This window comes from Coloeus monedula (genome assembly GCF_965178545.1).
Source record: "Coloeus monedula genome assembly, chromosome: 2".
Classification (NCBI taxonomy): domain Eukaryota; kingdom Metazoa; phylum Chordata; class Aves; order Passeriformes; family Corvidae; genus Coloeus; species Coloeus monedula.
Window position 1 is genome coordinate 54,785,721 of NC_138782.1, and position 16,238 is coordinate 54,801,958.

Below are 16,238 nucleotides of genomic sequence, written 5' to 3' on the forward strand. Positions count from 1 at the left end.
GACTGACCTTTGTGCTTAATGCAGTGCAATAACAAGCTTTTTGCAACCAACGAGCACTTAACTGCCTTGACTGAAGTATTGACCACTCACTGGCACGTGGATTTTAACTTCCTGCATGGTGACATGCTTGCATGGTGTTTTCTAACACAGAATGCATTTTCTGGCACATAATGACAGGATGGGAAGAAATGGCCTCATGTTGTGGGAGAGGAAGTTTAGCTCGGATATTAGGAAAAACTTCTACATCAATGAGGTTGCCAAACATTAGAACACAGCTTCCCAGGAAAATGGTTGAGTCACTATCACTGGATAATAGAAGTGCAGGTGTGACACTTAGAGACGGGGTTTAGTGGTGGACTTGGTAATGTTTCATTAACAGTTGGACTTGATGATAGTAACATGATTCTGTGATTGAAATGATATTTTATGCAAAATTAAGTAAGAACAAGGAATCACCAGCCCTGGATAGAGTTTAGGTGTTCTGACAGTTGTATCAAAGGCTAACAGTACACCTAAGGTGGCTGTCACATAAACAGAGCTTAATAAGGTTGTGGGTGTTTCATGACAATACTTCACAGAGTTGAAAAAACATGAAAGGGGAAATCAATGAATAAAAATGAAACCAGCTCTGTATGGAGAAAGTGAATGTAACTCCTCTTAGGAGAGCTGTTCCTGGCATACCCACTGCCTGTGCCACCAGAACCCTGTACACAGCTTTTGGCAGGGGTTGTTCTCACTGTGCAGTCAATGTAGTCTATCACCACCAAAACATTGCCAACCTGCTACATTTATCCTTATCTTGAAGTGTTACATATTGGAAAAAAAAAAAAATTGGCTATTATGCAAACTTGTAACTTCCTCCTTTGATCTTCACACTCTCAGCCCAAGTGCTGGTCATGTGCCTTTCTGTCAGAAAAGGTCCTGACAAGATAAACAGCTTCACACATTGTGGGACAAATTTCCACAGCCTTTTGCTTGCTTGTTTGTTTGCTTGTTTGTTTTCTTAGCTATCACTTAGTTGTGTCACAGAATTTTTGTGCCTTCATGTGCATGTGCAGTAGCACTCCATGTGGTTTTTCTATCCTTGAAGAAGTAGGTACAGGATTTTCACCTCACTTATTCTGAAATGCCTGCTCCTTTGATTCAATACCACAGTCATTGCACCACATTTTCTTTAAATATTATCATAAAGAGAAATCACAGACATAGAGAAGTTACCTCTAACCAGAACTTTCCCCAGTGATTAAAAGCACTAGCTGTGCTCACCTTCCAAAGGTAAAAGCAAACACACACCCCGAAAGGCAATAAAATTTAAAAGTGCTCATTCATGATCATTTCACTCCTATACATCCCATTAATCTGTCAGGAAGTTCAGTGATTTTCTCATATAGACTTACAGTAAAAATACACATTTGATCTTCCAGGAGCATCATTCCTAACTCTCTAGCAATCATTTCAAATGCATGTCCATTTCCTTGGCTATCCATTCTTTTTAAATTCACAATTCCAGGAAACTGAGAGCTCCATTGGAACCCCCTTTATTTTAATTTTAAAGTATTTTAAGAAATATTTTCCAGTCAGAAAAATGAATGCAGTATATTCTCCTTGGCAACAACTGTAAGAACACAGTTATCTCACTGACTGTGCAATGGATGTAGAGTGCTGAACCAAGCAGCAGGTATATGGCTCACCCTGGCCATTTAAAGTGTGGGTTTTGCATAGTGAAGGTATCCTGGGGGACATGGTGTGAGGATGGAACTTGGGAATCAGCAACATGAATCCCTAGGAAACCAGGCTTCCTTAATTCTGCTGTCACAGAAAATTTTGTTATGTGAATATGTGTTTGCTGAAGCAAGTTCTATTACCTGGAAAGGGAGGAGGCCAAATAAACAGTAACTGGAATGAGTAGCAGAGGAAGAAGGTGAAGTGAAATAGATGAATCAATATATTAAAGTGCTGATGTGTATACTGGTACCAGCCAAGCTTTCATTCTTTTTCTCAAACATTTGAAGAGAATTAAGCAGCCATTGCAATAGGTCCTGCATAGGAACAGGAAGAGGAAAATAAGGATTTCCAGTTACTCATTTGTGCACAATGTTAAGGTGTAACCCGCTGTAACCCTTAGGTGGAGTTGAGATGGGGTAGGGCTCAGTTCAGGATGCCACATGGAAAGGGGTTGTTCCTGAGCTGGACATTCTTGGGCGTTTCCAGGAACATGAGAGATAGCCTCGGAGAAATTTCAGATGGCAGAGACTGACAGAGACACCCACCTTTCCAAATTTATCAACATTTTTTTGTTACCTTGGCCATTTATTAGATATAATTTGTTTGGCTTATGCTTCTGTTGTTTAAAAATAACCAAAGCATATTTGATAAATTAGTGGTGGGTCAGGAAACTGTCGCATCAGCTGAAGCCAGAACAAACGCATGGTCTTTATTCTAGGCAATGATTTATTGTGTTGGGAAATTTGCCGCAATTGAACTGTGTGATAATTAACAGACTATGAAAAATGTTATCATATGCTTTTTATCAGCTATCAGGCTAATAAATTATAAAGGTGTTGAATCCAGTAGAGTGAGGGAAATAGCAATTCTAGCACTTGAGGAAGCAGATAGATACTTTCTGCAGCAGTGCGCGGGACTGCTCATGTCTGTCCCAAGAGGACACTGCAGTCAGGAAGAGGGGCTGAAAGGAGCTATTCTGATCAATAGTTGAAAGTGGGTATTCTGAGGAAAAGATAAAAGTGCTTGTCTTGTCTAGTCTGGTAAAAGAAAAGGCTGAAACAGAAACTTCTCCTCTCTGCAAATATGTTCACGGTTTTTAACCCAAAATGTAAAGTTTACACAAAATCATGAAATACAAAATGTTCCTGCCTGAATTAAGGCTGAAAATTAGAAGAAAGTTTCTAATTTTCATGAGATTCAGCCTTGGAACAGTTTCAGGCTAAGATTAATGGGAATAAAAATCTAGTTAGGTGTAATAAAGTTTGTTTATACTAAAAGTAATTAATAAACAAGACAACCTGCTCTAGCAGTGGAAAGGGTTCTAGTAATCTATCTGGATTACTAGTGAACTGAAGAATGTGTATAAAAATTAGCTGCCAGGAGTATTGTATTTTAGAGCTGCTTTTTCTTGTAAAGTGTATTATTGATATCCTCCAAACCTTTCCTTTTAAAAGCTGTAGGACAAAAAGCAAACTACATTCCCATAAGAGAAAAAAAAAAATCTTCTGACAATACTTTAAAATAGTGCCAAAAGGGAAATAAAACCTGGTAAAAGAAGAAAAAAAGCGCTTGATTTAGTAAGGAGTCTTTCTGATTTCTGCTGGACATGGGTTTCATTTGTAAGCATACTGAAACAAAATGCCTCGCAGATCTGCACACAGACTGGCGCAATTCTGACATAGTATGATTAATAAAGAAATGCATGTCTCATTACATCAACTAAGAAATTAGTTGTTAAAATGAAAAATTTCAAGAATGGTTTAGATTGTGTAAGACAAAATTAATTGTGCCTGAGACTGATCTGTAACAAACCTATATAGCATACTGTAGAACATAAGTAAAACATATTGCTTCTCAACAAAAAGGCAGCTAACCAAGCAGGTAGTAGTTTGTGTGATTTTGTTTTCCTGAATTTTTCCTGACAGTAAACTTTTCTGCAATTGTTTTTGTTTCCCCGGAAGAACAGCATGAAACCTGTGGTGGTTGTCTGTTATTGGGAGGAGAGCCATTTAAAAACAAGGAGTTAAACATCATGCGTATGTCAGGAAATTGGTGTGGTGTCCAGGTTTTAGAAAGGTAAATTAATTGTTGGTAGAATTATTTTGTTAAAGTTGAGGGTTTGACATGCTTCAGTGAGATCTCAGTCCCAGGTGGAGGTTGACAAAGTTTGGGAAGAAGGATGTACAACTGATAGTGGACACAAAGAATACAGAATTTACAGGCCACAGGGACATTTGGCAGAACTCCTTTCTCTTAAGGGTGGGTCATCACAAACTCACAAAACAAGGAAGAAACTAACAGAGCCAACTCAGCAACTGTGCTCAATCTTCTCCAACTGGGTAAAAGTCAATTCCAGCGGGGAGAGATCGCGACCACCGACTCACAAACCACAGACCCAAGAAACACAGTGACTCAAAAGAAGAGAAAGACTGAGCATGGTCACTAATTAGCATAAGAAGCAAGGAAATAATTCAACCAATTAAGATAGAGTACTAGTTAATAAGAGAACTAGATAATTTGTAGCCAATTAACATTAATGCCTTTGCTAAAATGTAATAAATAGTGAAAATTTTTGAAAGTCAGTGTGCTGATTTTGTGGATTTGTCATCCAGCACTGCTTTCTGTGCAGAACTGTAAATACATCGAACACCTCAGCTCTGTGTGGGACCAGCCTCTTGCCCACCAGGTGAAAGAACCCATTTTGGGACAGCAAGAGGATCTCTGAAATGATGTGCAAAGATAAAATCACTCCTCTAAAATGTGTAAAGCTGCCAGGGCCATGCAGCTATGCTTTGTCCAGACTACACAGGTACAGTTTTTTATTGCTTTTTCTCTAAACTATTGGTGTTCAATCACAGAGCTAATAATCAGAGAGAGAGAGAATAATCTCAGAGAGAGGATAGGAACCAGACATCACAGCGGGGTGTGCGAATACTGTAGATGCAACAGCACTGGGGTGTGACAGGTGAAACTGCAACTTTTTCATTCCAGTGCATTTTATTTGGGAGAAAAAACTTTCTATAAATCAAACAACAGCCTTGAAAACCATGTTGGAGAGCTGCTGACTATAGCATGGACCATTTCACAATTTGTTTCCCTAACCACCCTCTTCCCAAAGGGAAACAGGACACAGTGAATGAGTAAGACAAAACTACCCCCAATCACATCAGAAGATCATACATCAATCTTTGTTCTCATCAAAGGCATTTGTTTTTATGGAAGTCAACCAGGAAAAAAAATACTTTTCTGGTATCTTAGATAAGAAAGGCACCTTTGAATTTGTTCCAGTACAAATGTTCAGTATGCAGGTATATGCATTTGTAGAGACACATGTAGGTTCACAAGCATACAGACTGGGTTGTAGAAAAGCAATTATTTTTGGCCTGATGATCCTAATTAGGGTCATCTACTCTCTCTTATAACCATCTGCTAAATAAAAATGGAAGATGAGCATGGAAAAATTGCAAGTCAGATGCAGAAATCGCTAATTCCTTCTGCTGTCTGGAAGGGACACAAGGTGACAAGTGATGTTGTGTGACCACCTCCTTCAGGTAAGGCATGGCCTTCAACAGCTCACATAAAATACAGACAGTTAAGTCCCCTCTGCTTGGAGGGGCAGAGGCAGAAGGTCACTGGTGCAGGCATATACATCATGCTCTCCAGGTGCATAAGCACATATGCATTCATGGATCCCCTGAGCACCAGCATGACCCCTCTGATGGTCACTTGCCCCCATCCAACCCTCACTTGCCTCCCCCACATTTCCACCAGTTGCTGGTTGGTCCAGATTGAGGCTCACTGCAAATACCTGTGCCCTCACACACTCTTTCTACAGACACCCCTTGTTCACAAAGGCCCCCAGGCATGGCAGCACTGACTCCCTGTCAGCGTGATACCCCAGCCTGAGGCCCCCTTACTCACTGGCTGGTCCAGCTTGCAGTTTGCTGGTAAGCACACACACTCCTTCCCCCCACACCCCCACTTTGAGGGAGGTACAGACACTAGCCCCCAGCAGCTGGCACAGGCACCCAGGCTGTGACCCACAGCCCTGCTCCAGCCCCTGGTGCAGAGCCCCTCACTCAGTTCACTCACCCATGGAAGGGACAGACTGTAGTGGCCATGCACAGGGCTCAGACAGACAAATACACTCTTTGGACCCATTTACATTCAACAGGTCCCCTTCATAGCCTTTTCTGCTTACTGCCCTCTTTGGTCCCTCTTGCGCCCCTTCCCCTGTGTTCCCACAGGGATTTGCACGCCTCATCCCATTCCTGCACCTATCCTAGTCCAGGTCTCCCCTTGGCCTACAGTCTCAGCTGTTGCAAAGCCCAGGGGCTTGGAACTAGATCCCTTCTAACCCAAACAAAGCAAAGGTGAGCCCAGTTTCTGACACTTACTTAATAAAAAAATTGTTAGCACAGGTAGAATTCATCTGAGTTCTCTGTGAGATTTGTTCAGCTCAACTCAACTTCATGGTGCAAATAAACATCAGTGTAAATTAAGAGAAAGTTTCAAGCTATGGGCTGGAGAGATCCAGGAGAATTTAACCACAGGAAAGTATCTTACTAATCCAGTCTGGGATAAGACGTTAATAGGAACCAGAAATTAATCTGACATGGAAAAAAAAAAAAGAGACATAACCTGAAAGTCTAACTGATTTGTAGAGCATTTTGCTTTACTGGGATACCATATACAAATAAAGACATCCAGATTGGACTGGGAAGAAATGATGGTCCATGGGGATGCAGCTACCTTTGGTGAGGTGCATTTTGGTCTGTTGAAGGAGGCTGACAATGTATGGACAGGCTCAGGGTTGTGCAGCAGAGAGTGAATAACAGGAAAATTTGAAGACTGTCCCTGAGAAGATGCTGTTTCCACATATTTTAAGGACACAAGGCACAGCACTGATAATGGCTGGCCAAAAAGGGTGGCCAACTAGGTTGCTGCCACACTGCCACCTGGTATGCTAACAAATAGATAACAAGTGTAATACTGCTATCAGTAAGAACCAGAGTCCAGGACTCCCCTTCTGCTGAAGGACTCTAATCACTGGCCTTCACAGCCAGGCTTCCTCTCTTGCTGGCCAGATGCATCTTCAGCATGGGGAATGGGCAGTGGGGAGTACCACCCTCTGGAATCCTGTGTAGATGCCCTGTTTCTGTCTGGGTTGGAGCCCCTTGGGCAACAGCAAAGATTTTGCTCAGGAAAAATGTATAATGAAGGCTATGTGTGGCAGGGTGTCTGTACATGAATACTCTTCAGAGTTTTGACTTCTCTAAAATAGTTGCATTTTTGCTATTTGCAATCTGTTGTTATTTCTTTTTCCTTCACTTTTTTTGGTCCATACAGATTGTCATGCCTCTGAACTTCACTGGGAAGATGGGCAGAACTAAGAGAGAAGGTATTTGAATTTCTGAGACTGCAAAACCTCACTGCAGCTGGCAGACACCGCTGCAGACATGCACCAAGGGCATGCCCACTTTTTATAGCAGAAACAGCCAGAGCTGCTGCTCGAACACAGGCCAATGTGCAAATCAGAAGCTGAGCTTTGTGGACACGGTGGTAAGGGCCACGTTGCAGAAAACAATACTTGGAATCGTGGAAAACGAGAAGGAAAAGCAGGAAGGAAAGTATTCCCTCCATTAATGGAGGAAATAACAAGGAATGAAACAAAGCACAGGAACATTTTAGGAAGAGCAGTGCTTTGGAGAAAGCTTGACTGTATTAGAAAATACATTTCTTCTTTTTGTTTGCTTCTTGTAATGTTCAGGATCTGTTAGAAAAGAAACCATGTCTCAATTTTTTGCTTATAAAGGAAACCAAAATCCCTGAAAGTTTCTGCAAGTTAGAATCAAAAGCAGTAACAGTGTGTTCAGTAAACAATAGCAGATATGAAATAAACAGTGAAGACCCAAGATAGCGTTTCATACACTGTGAATCTTGTTAATATAAAGTAAATATTAATTTTACTCTTACTTTACAGGTCAAGGATAAAATCTTCATTTTCATATTGGTCTCAAAACACCAATAATATGGTAGGAAGAAAAAAACACTCTTTTAAAATTTTCAGCCTTTTTCTTCATATGCTATGCATTTTGAGAAAAATTTTATAAATGTTAAGATGTAATAAAAACCTACTCAGCTGTTAAGCCATAAGTATTGTTCTTTACAGGATTTTCTTTGCCAATGAAGATATGTTGGGCTAAGGCTGAATTTTATCAGCAATTTTGGACTTCCAAACAGTCCCTGTACTTTCTGGTTTGTTTTTTTTTTTTTTTATTTCTGGGTGGAGGCCCAAAAATGCTTCTGTCGTTTTTGGTTTTTTTGTTTTTTTTTTCCTGTGGCTGGGAGGGGATTGTCTTAGGTTGGTAACACATAAATAAAGCTGCAGGTTACAGAAATGTGGAGTGGGTCTAAAAGGGAGCCAGACGCACCAGAGGGCTGTGTTCATTTCCAAGTCTTTGTATTATTTTCACTAAAGAGGAAATGGCTGTTTTTCCCTCAAGAGACTGGAGTTATAAACAGGCACTTGCTTATCCAGTTTCTGCAGTTCTGAAAGATCAGTGACTTGGCTGGCAAAGCTGAATCAAGAAACTGAATGCTATTCTTTGTGCTGACACTTAGAAGTATTAAGCTTTCTGCTCAAAAGCAAATGTTAGCTAGTGATGTTTTGAAGCATAAAACGTAGATTATTAGATTTAATCCTCTATCATAAAGTAGATGATTCAATTGCTTCTGTATTTAAATGAGTGGTTGTTATTGATGCCCCAAGAGCTGTGGTCTTGACATTTGTTGTTGGAAAAGGAAGGCAAGCAGGTAAAATGTAATGATTGAAACCAGCATACAAACTAACACAGAGGAAAATTAATATAAACATAGTAACTGATCTTCTTTTCCTGTCTGAACATATGACTGAGTGATCTAGTTTTCAGCCAAAATGCCCATATTCAGCACTTTGCTATGTTATCATCCCAGAGGCATCTGTCAGATCAAACTGAAAAACTATTTGTATGTGATACAATACTTCGTGTGGATTGAGGAAGTACTAAAAACTGGAGTTCTAGTGTTGTAGTATTTATAATGCATCTAAATAGAAAATAAATAGCCTGATTTAGAGAGTAAAGGAGCTAGCAAGAAGAAGGGAAATACGAAAGTCATGATTAAGGAGCCAGAGTTCCATTTCTGGTCCTGCTGCTGGCCTTGTCAAATGACTTTTACAGGTGACATCTTCCAGCACTCCCTCAGTTTTCTCTCTAGTGAGAGGAACAAAGGGGTGCTATTGTTAGCACATATGCCATACAGTAACTATGGAAGAAACCGAATCTGTGTTTGAGAGGCAGTGAAAAAATCCACTGACCAACTTACATTTCTGTCCACAGCTGGGTATCCTTGAATTTCATATTAAAACTCGCATGCAGAGAGAAATGGATGTAGCTACTTCACTGATGTGTATTTTTAACATCGTAAAATCTGCAAGCTAAGCACTGAAGGACTGCTAAATCTAACACAAAGGCTTTACATCACATTTGTCTGCCCGCAGTGTCTTTTTTTAATGACATTAAACATTCTCAAGAAATAGTTTCGGTTCTCAAAACAGGGACTGAAAGACTAATAAGATCCCATCTATATGGCCTTCTGAAGGCAAATGCATGTTTGGCTGAAATTACAGCAAACTTATGTTGTTTTAATTTCATATCATTTCTTTCTGTTTTGTCTGAGTCAGAATATTATTAACATACATAAAGATAATTCTATACAAGAGCAGCAGATAGGCCGTGGATGAATTCATAGATCCATCCCACCGATAAGCATGCACAGATCAAAGTGAGCTTTGCAGGTCTGACCTTTTGACGTGCTAGCTTCTCCTTACGTTTAGTTACCCTGGTTCCATCCAGAGTCAAAGCGAAAGGAGGCTGAGGCCATCAGCTGGATGCAGTTTGCATTTAGGAAAATCTAGAAGTATTGCCATTGAACTAATTGTTTGGGGCATATGTTCATTTTGAGTTTTATTTAACTGTGGGCCTTGTGCTACTTCCAGCAAAAAATGTACCCAGAGGTCCTTATACTTTTATTTTATAGGAAAAAAAATTCAAACTTAGGGAAAAAAAAATCAGAAACACCACTGCCTCTATGTCCAATCATGACTTCAGAAGTACAGTGTGTTTGTGAGGAAGATGTCCAGAATGCTGTTTGAAGTAACAATATCAAATTGTTTTTGCTTTTCCTGCAAATCAAGTACAGTTGGCAAGGTGTATATCAAGTTGCTTGTGGTGGAAAAAGAGAAGCATTGGTGTCGCACATTTTACTTGTTCAACATCGCATGGTGCCAGTAATGGATCAATGGGGAAAACTTAACTTTTGAGTTTGCTGGGGAGGTACTCGTCCAGATCTAGGTTGTGTTATCTTCTCAAACACATCTGTATGTGCCTTATGTCTAAATGCGTGCACTCCCTATTCTGAGCTTTTACACAGCCTATCCTAAGCGCCACTGAGAGGACAAGGACTTGATGGACTTTTGGTTTTACTTAGGATGCTGTTTCTTACGAGTTCCCAATAGGAAGCTAAATAGCAGAGAGCTACCCTAAATCTGGAATGCATAAGCAGAAAAACACCAGACAAGCATAAAACAGATACTGTGTTGTAACCATAGATTAAATAATTGGGGTAGGTGCTTCAATGTCATGACTATTTATGCTGCCTAGATTGCTTGAAAATTGAAACGCGTCGAGGAAAGAGTAATTTGAGATCTGGAAATTGCTTCTGGTAAAAAAAAGCAAAGCAAGTTGGTTAGTACAGTTTATCTGACAGAGGGCAAATTGTGGTCTCCCTAGACAATTGTGGACATCCCTAGACTCCCTTTTCTGATAGAAGATAGATCTTCAGTCTAGGGAAAATGTTGTAAACAGATGCAATACATAAAATGTATCTACATATTTATTAACAATATGTCCTCTCAGAACAAATTATGCAGAAAACAGACAGGATCTTTAGCACTTAGTATTAAATCAAGATCAAGACTCTTTCTTGAAAATATGCCATAGGCTAACAGAAGTTCTAGGATGAATCCAGAAACTGAGAAGTGTGATGCAGGAATTAAGAAGTGGTCATGCTGCACAAAGGTGGACTAGGTGATCATGATTGTCTTTTCAATTCAGTTATACAAGAGTAAATAAGAGCCTGCAAAAATTACTGGCTGTGGCTGGTAAAGAATGCTAAAGGCTCAGGTTGTGCAAGAGTGCTACATAATAGGGAACATTTCAACTACCACTTCCCTCAAGGAGTTTTGAAATCCTTTTTCTGTGTTGTCTGCAGAACTATAAAAAATGGAAGAGAACTTTAGTTCCTAAATAAACTGAGATTATACACCACAGGACATGCAGAAGACACAAGAAGCCTTAGAGATTTCTAGGCTTCTAGTAGGAAGGAGAACTGATGACAGAGCATGTTATTTTCCTGACAAAAACATGTTTATTTACAATGTCTTATAACTTCTTTATTTTGGTTTGGTTTGGTTTTAACTTGTTGTGGGGAGAGTGATAGAGTTTAGACAAAGTTTATCAGAGAAGCCCTCCTGTTGACTCACAAGGTGCAAAAGGACCCCCTTGCTTTCTAAACTCCTTCTCAGAGAAAAGTCTAGGTGTGGCTACATCCAATCTTAGCCCAAGACTTTGGAAACTTTGTCATTTAAGGAATTATAGAGGTGTGATCTTGGCACAAATTTGTTCCACAGGCTTAGTGATGGCAAAATAGATACATTTCTATAAAAATGAATTCTTTCTTATGATAAATGATTTGACAAAAACGTCTTAATCAGAATTATTTAGTAGCAAAAGCTAAAATTACTCATGGAGAATAGGATAGGATAGGATAGGATAGGACAGGATAGGAGAGGATAGTGCACTGTAACGAAGCAATTATATTAAAGCTAGCAAAAAGAAACAATAATTAAAGGAGAGATTGATGTAACTCATCCATACCAACAAGTGAGGGCTTAATCTTTTCCAGTCAGCTTTGAGGGGTCTCCTTGGGGGGCATCCCCTACCCAAGGGAGGAATCCCCACCCACTCCAAGGAGGAATATGTTAGAAGAACCAAACCGTATGAGAATGGACTGGACTTTCACAGTATAAAGTGACTGACTGCCAGTCACACGTCTCCAGTTGCCTCACTATCAGGATGTTGATTTGGGGTTGGTGACCTAGACTGGTTTTAGCATAAATCAAGACCAAAAGCAGCACATGATGCCCCCTCTCAGTCCTTGAAAACGGGGCACTGTCCATTGACCACATTCCAGGGCGAGGAATCCTGCTACACTTGTGTATAAAAAGCTGGAGAAAATCTTCCTGTTTGCTCTTGGGGTTTTGTGTGTGCATGTGGGTTTTTTCCCCAATTCTTAAAAAAATTGCAGTTGCCTCTTGAGACAAGAGGGGTGCTGTGGTAATGGAGAGATGCTTGATGATGAGTCCTGGAGGGTTTAGATTACTACTCTGATGCAACTTGCTTTTGTGTAGAGTAAGTGTAGCTTTTGTACTTTTTTTCTGCTGGGAATGTAGCTTGGGAGACCTAGACCTCATGCTAGCTCTGCAGAAACAGTGGAAAATACTAATGGCATTTGAAATGCTAGTATAATACCTGTCCCTCAGGAGGCTGATTTGCTGTCAGCATACCAAACTTATGCTGTGTCACTGCCTAACAGTTCACCACCTGACTGCCTTGGCTTTGTGTCCCAGAGTTGTTTGGGCAGGTCTTGATGACTTGGGCAGCAGACTGGGGGGGCTTTCAGCTATGCCAGAGACTTGTACCCAGAGGCTGCTGACATGGCTGTCTGCAGAAGATGGCATTAGCTCTTTCCCTACTCAGGTGCCCTGGAATTGCAGCACAAATAGGCTGTGTACTTTGCTCACAGCTGTTGACAATAAGTCCATAAACTGGACCTGATGTTCACTGAAAGGTGGCTAGAGATCTCTTTTTGTGCCAACTCAGTTATCTCAGGGGCTATGAATGCCATTTTCAGCCCTTGCACAGCTGAGAGATCTGTGTTGAAGGGATATTGATGGCCCAGTTTGCTCCTGACCCACCTGCTCTGACAGGATTTTTCACTCCAAATCTCATCTTGGGGAGTGAGAGCAGCTGGGTGTGATCAACCTCTGGAGGGAGGAACTGTCCAGGGTGGCACTGCCTTAAAGCAGGTATCCTGCCTGAACATCTCTAATTGACTCAGTGTCTGGTGCTGCAGTGCTCTGTCCGACAGAGAGGGAATGGCATCACACACACAAGACAGGTAATTTCACCTGTGCATTCCTTTTTCCCATGTATCTTTAACCTCTTTTTTCCTCACCAAGGCTCATCATGCTGTCTTGAAGGTCTTCTCTACTTCCAGTTGTCAAGAGCATTTCAAATGAGCATTCTTCCTGAATGTTCACTTGTTTGAAGTAGTTTATATCTCTGGATTAAACATTCAGCATAAGTTTATGGAAACACTTTCAAGCCAAGATTTATCTGGTTTTAGAAACTAGTTTCTACTCCATCATTTCTTATTAAAGGTGTTTGCATTTACTAGGATAAAATACAGATCTTTTCCTCCTTCTCCATGATCAGACATCCATCACAGATGCCTTCCTAAGGTGACACAGCCCCTCACCACAGCACACCTTGTTTTCTATGGCATAATTTCCATTCTGGCACCAGCTATCCATAGCTGTCGCAGTTAAGAGAGACGCAACACTCGTGAATAATGCCCACCAACTCCATCAGAAGGCGAAAGGACAGAAAAGATATTTTATTCTACAAAGTTTCCATTTATATAGTCTCTTGGCACTCGTCCTGTGTCCTCATAGGCTTCTACATTAACACTTCTTAAAACTTATTGGTAGGTTGCAACCACCACCCATAAGAAATGAAATCTAAGCTAAAAACAATATCCCTCGGACAGCTGCATGTTTTCTTCTCTTGTTTTGGTTTCTTGCTTCTGTTGATGTTAAAGTTCTCATGGGTGCAAGCTGAATTCTCAAGGGTAAAGAGTAATTGTGCTCAAATCAGTGTCTGTGAAGCTTTCTGACAGCTGTCAGTTTCCACACATGGCAGCAAGAAACTTAGTCTGCTGGTATAGGTCTTGGTTTTTTAGACACAACTATTGCTTAAACTTTTCCTGTCATCTTATGCTTCTCCTTCTGGCTTAAGGAAACGAAAATACAAATGCACCAGTCACCTTTGAAAATGTTTCTTCCTCAACCTCACAAACATGTGATAGCTCTTCAGAATAATCTTTTTTTTTTTTTTTTGAGGAAAAACAGCAGAGTTAACATTAGCAGAATGAAGTTCAACAGTAGGAAAATATGGAAATTAAATTGATACAAGCTTCCAACACATTTAACATCAGAATGGCATCACTAAAGGCATAGGCTGCCAAGTTCATCTGCTCTGGCAACTGTGATTTGTTTTTTAATCATTCCAATACAAATGAGGCATTTCCAGAAATCAGCATATCCTCTGTGAAGACCTACAGGATAATAACATGATTTCTATTGAACAGTGCCTGTTTTCTGCCTTCTTTCTTGAAAGAAGCAGATATTTCTGTTCTTGCAGAGACATTATTACATAATTGTTTGAGAGCCAGCAGAAGTATTTGAAAAAATTGCCAGCTGTTCATTACAACTTCTCATCTGGATATTGCTCCCCACACAGCTGAGCTGCTGGTGGGTGTTCTCTATATGAAAAACTGGTCATATCAGTGCAAGCTTCAACAGTGGTTTCAGCTAAGTAAGACTAATTTCTCCAGGAGCAGATTGGGGGTGCTCATACAACCCATCAGTACTCAGCTTCTAGAGCAGGTTGTTACATCTGAGTGAGGGGCAATAAAACAACTTTCCCTCAAAGTTTCATTTAAAGTGTGGATGTTGGGATCAGCTTTTGCATCCTTTGTCATGAGTGGGAAAATTTAATTTAAAAGCTGTTTGGTTCTGCCTCTTCTGTGGCTGAGAACAGCCAGAGACCTCATTAACCAACAAAAAAACTGAGGATGCAGAGAACAACTGAGGTTTCTGCATAAGCTTCGATCTCTGCCCAGTCCTTCTTCTATTGTACACCCAGTCCTGTTTAATATCTTTAATATCTTTGTTGATGATCTGTGTGAGGGGATCAAGTGTACTTCCAGTAAGTTTGCATATGACGCTAAGTTGTCTGGGAGTGTTGATCTGCTGGAGGGTAGGAAGGCCCTGCAGAGGGATCTGGACAGGCTGGATCAATGGGCCAAGGCCAATTGTATGAGATTCAACAGGACCAAGTGCCAGGTCCTGCCCTTGGGTCACAACAGCCCCATGCAGTGCTGCAGGCTGGGAGCAGAGCAGCTGGAAAGCCACCTGGCAAAAAAAAGACCTGGGGGTGCTGGTTGAAAGTGTCTGAACATGATCCAGCATGTGCCCAGGTGGCCAAGCCAGCCAATGGCATCCTGGCCTGTATTAGGAATAGTGTGGACCAGGACAGTGACTGTTCCCCTGTACTTGGCACTGGTGAGGCCACACCTTGAATCCCGTGTCCACTTTTGGGCCCCTCACTATATTAAAGACATTGAGGTCCTGGAGCAAGTCCAGAGAAGGGCAGTGGAGCTGGTGAATGGTCTGGAGCACAAGTGCTATGAGGAGCAGCTGAGGGAGCTGGGGGTGTTTAGCCTGGAGCAAAGGATGCTCAGGGGGACCTGGTCGCTCTCTACAACTCCCTGAAATGAGGGTGTAGCCAGGTGGGGTTTGACCTCTTCTCCCAGGCAACCGGCAACAGGATAAGAGAACATAGCCTCAAGCTGCAGCAGAGGAGGCTCATCAGGAAGAATTTCTGATGGAACAACCCTGGAAAGGGTTGTCAGTCATTGACAATAGACTTCCCGGGAGGTGGTAGGGTCACCATCCCTGGAGGTGTTCAACAAATGACTGGATGTCATGGTCTAGTTGACAAGGTGGTGATCTGTCAAAGGTTAAACTCAATCTTAGAGGTCTTTTCCAACCTAAATGGTGCTGCGATTCTCTGATGTGTCCATGCTCTGAGAAACAGCACAGTAGGGCCATTGTAGCCTGTTTGGCCATGGATCTGCGTCTTCTCTGGTGTCTAATAAGGCCTTTACTGCAACTGGAAGTGTCCCAATGTGTATATGTGTGCATGTACACATCTCTCCCTTTTCTCAAATTTCTGCTGAGTAGCAAAGGTAGAGCTTGCATTGCAGCTTTCCTTCCAGAGGGAGCTAGAATCTCTTTCTTCCCTCTATCTCTGTTTCTTTTATTTTCATGATATTTGTAAGAATTCACATGGTATTTAATTAAAGTTGTCCAATTAATTTGCAAGCTTTTGGAAGAGAGGATGACCACTTGTGCAGAAGTATACATGGGGGGGAAGGGGGTGTCTGTTATGTGTGCACATACCCAAGCACTCCCCCCTCAAATGGAAATGAGGGATAAATTTTTGTTTTATCTGTAAACCATGTTTGCAGCTATCACAACATTTTCAAGATTTAAAAAAACCCCAAAC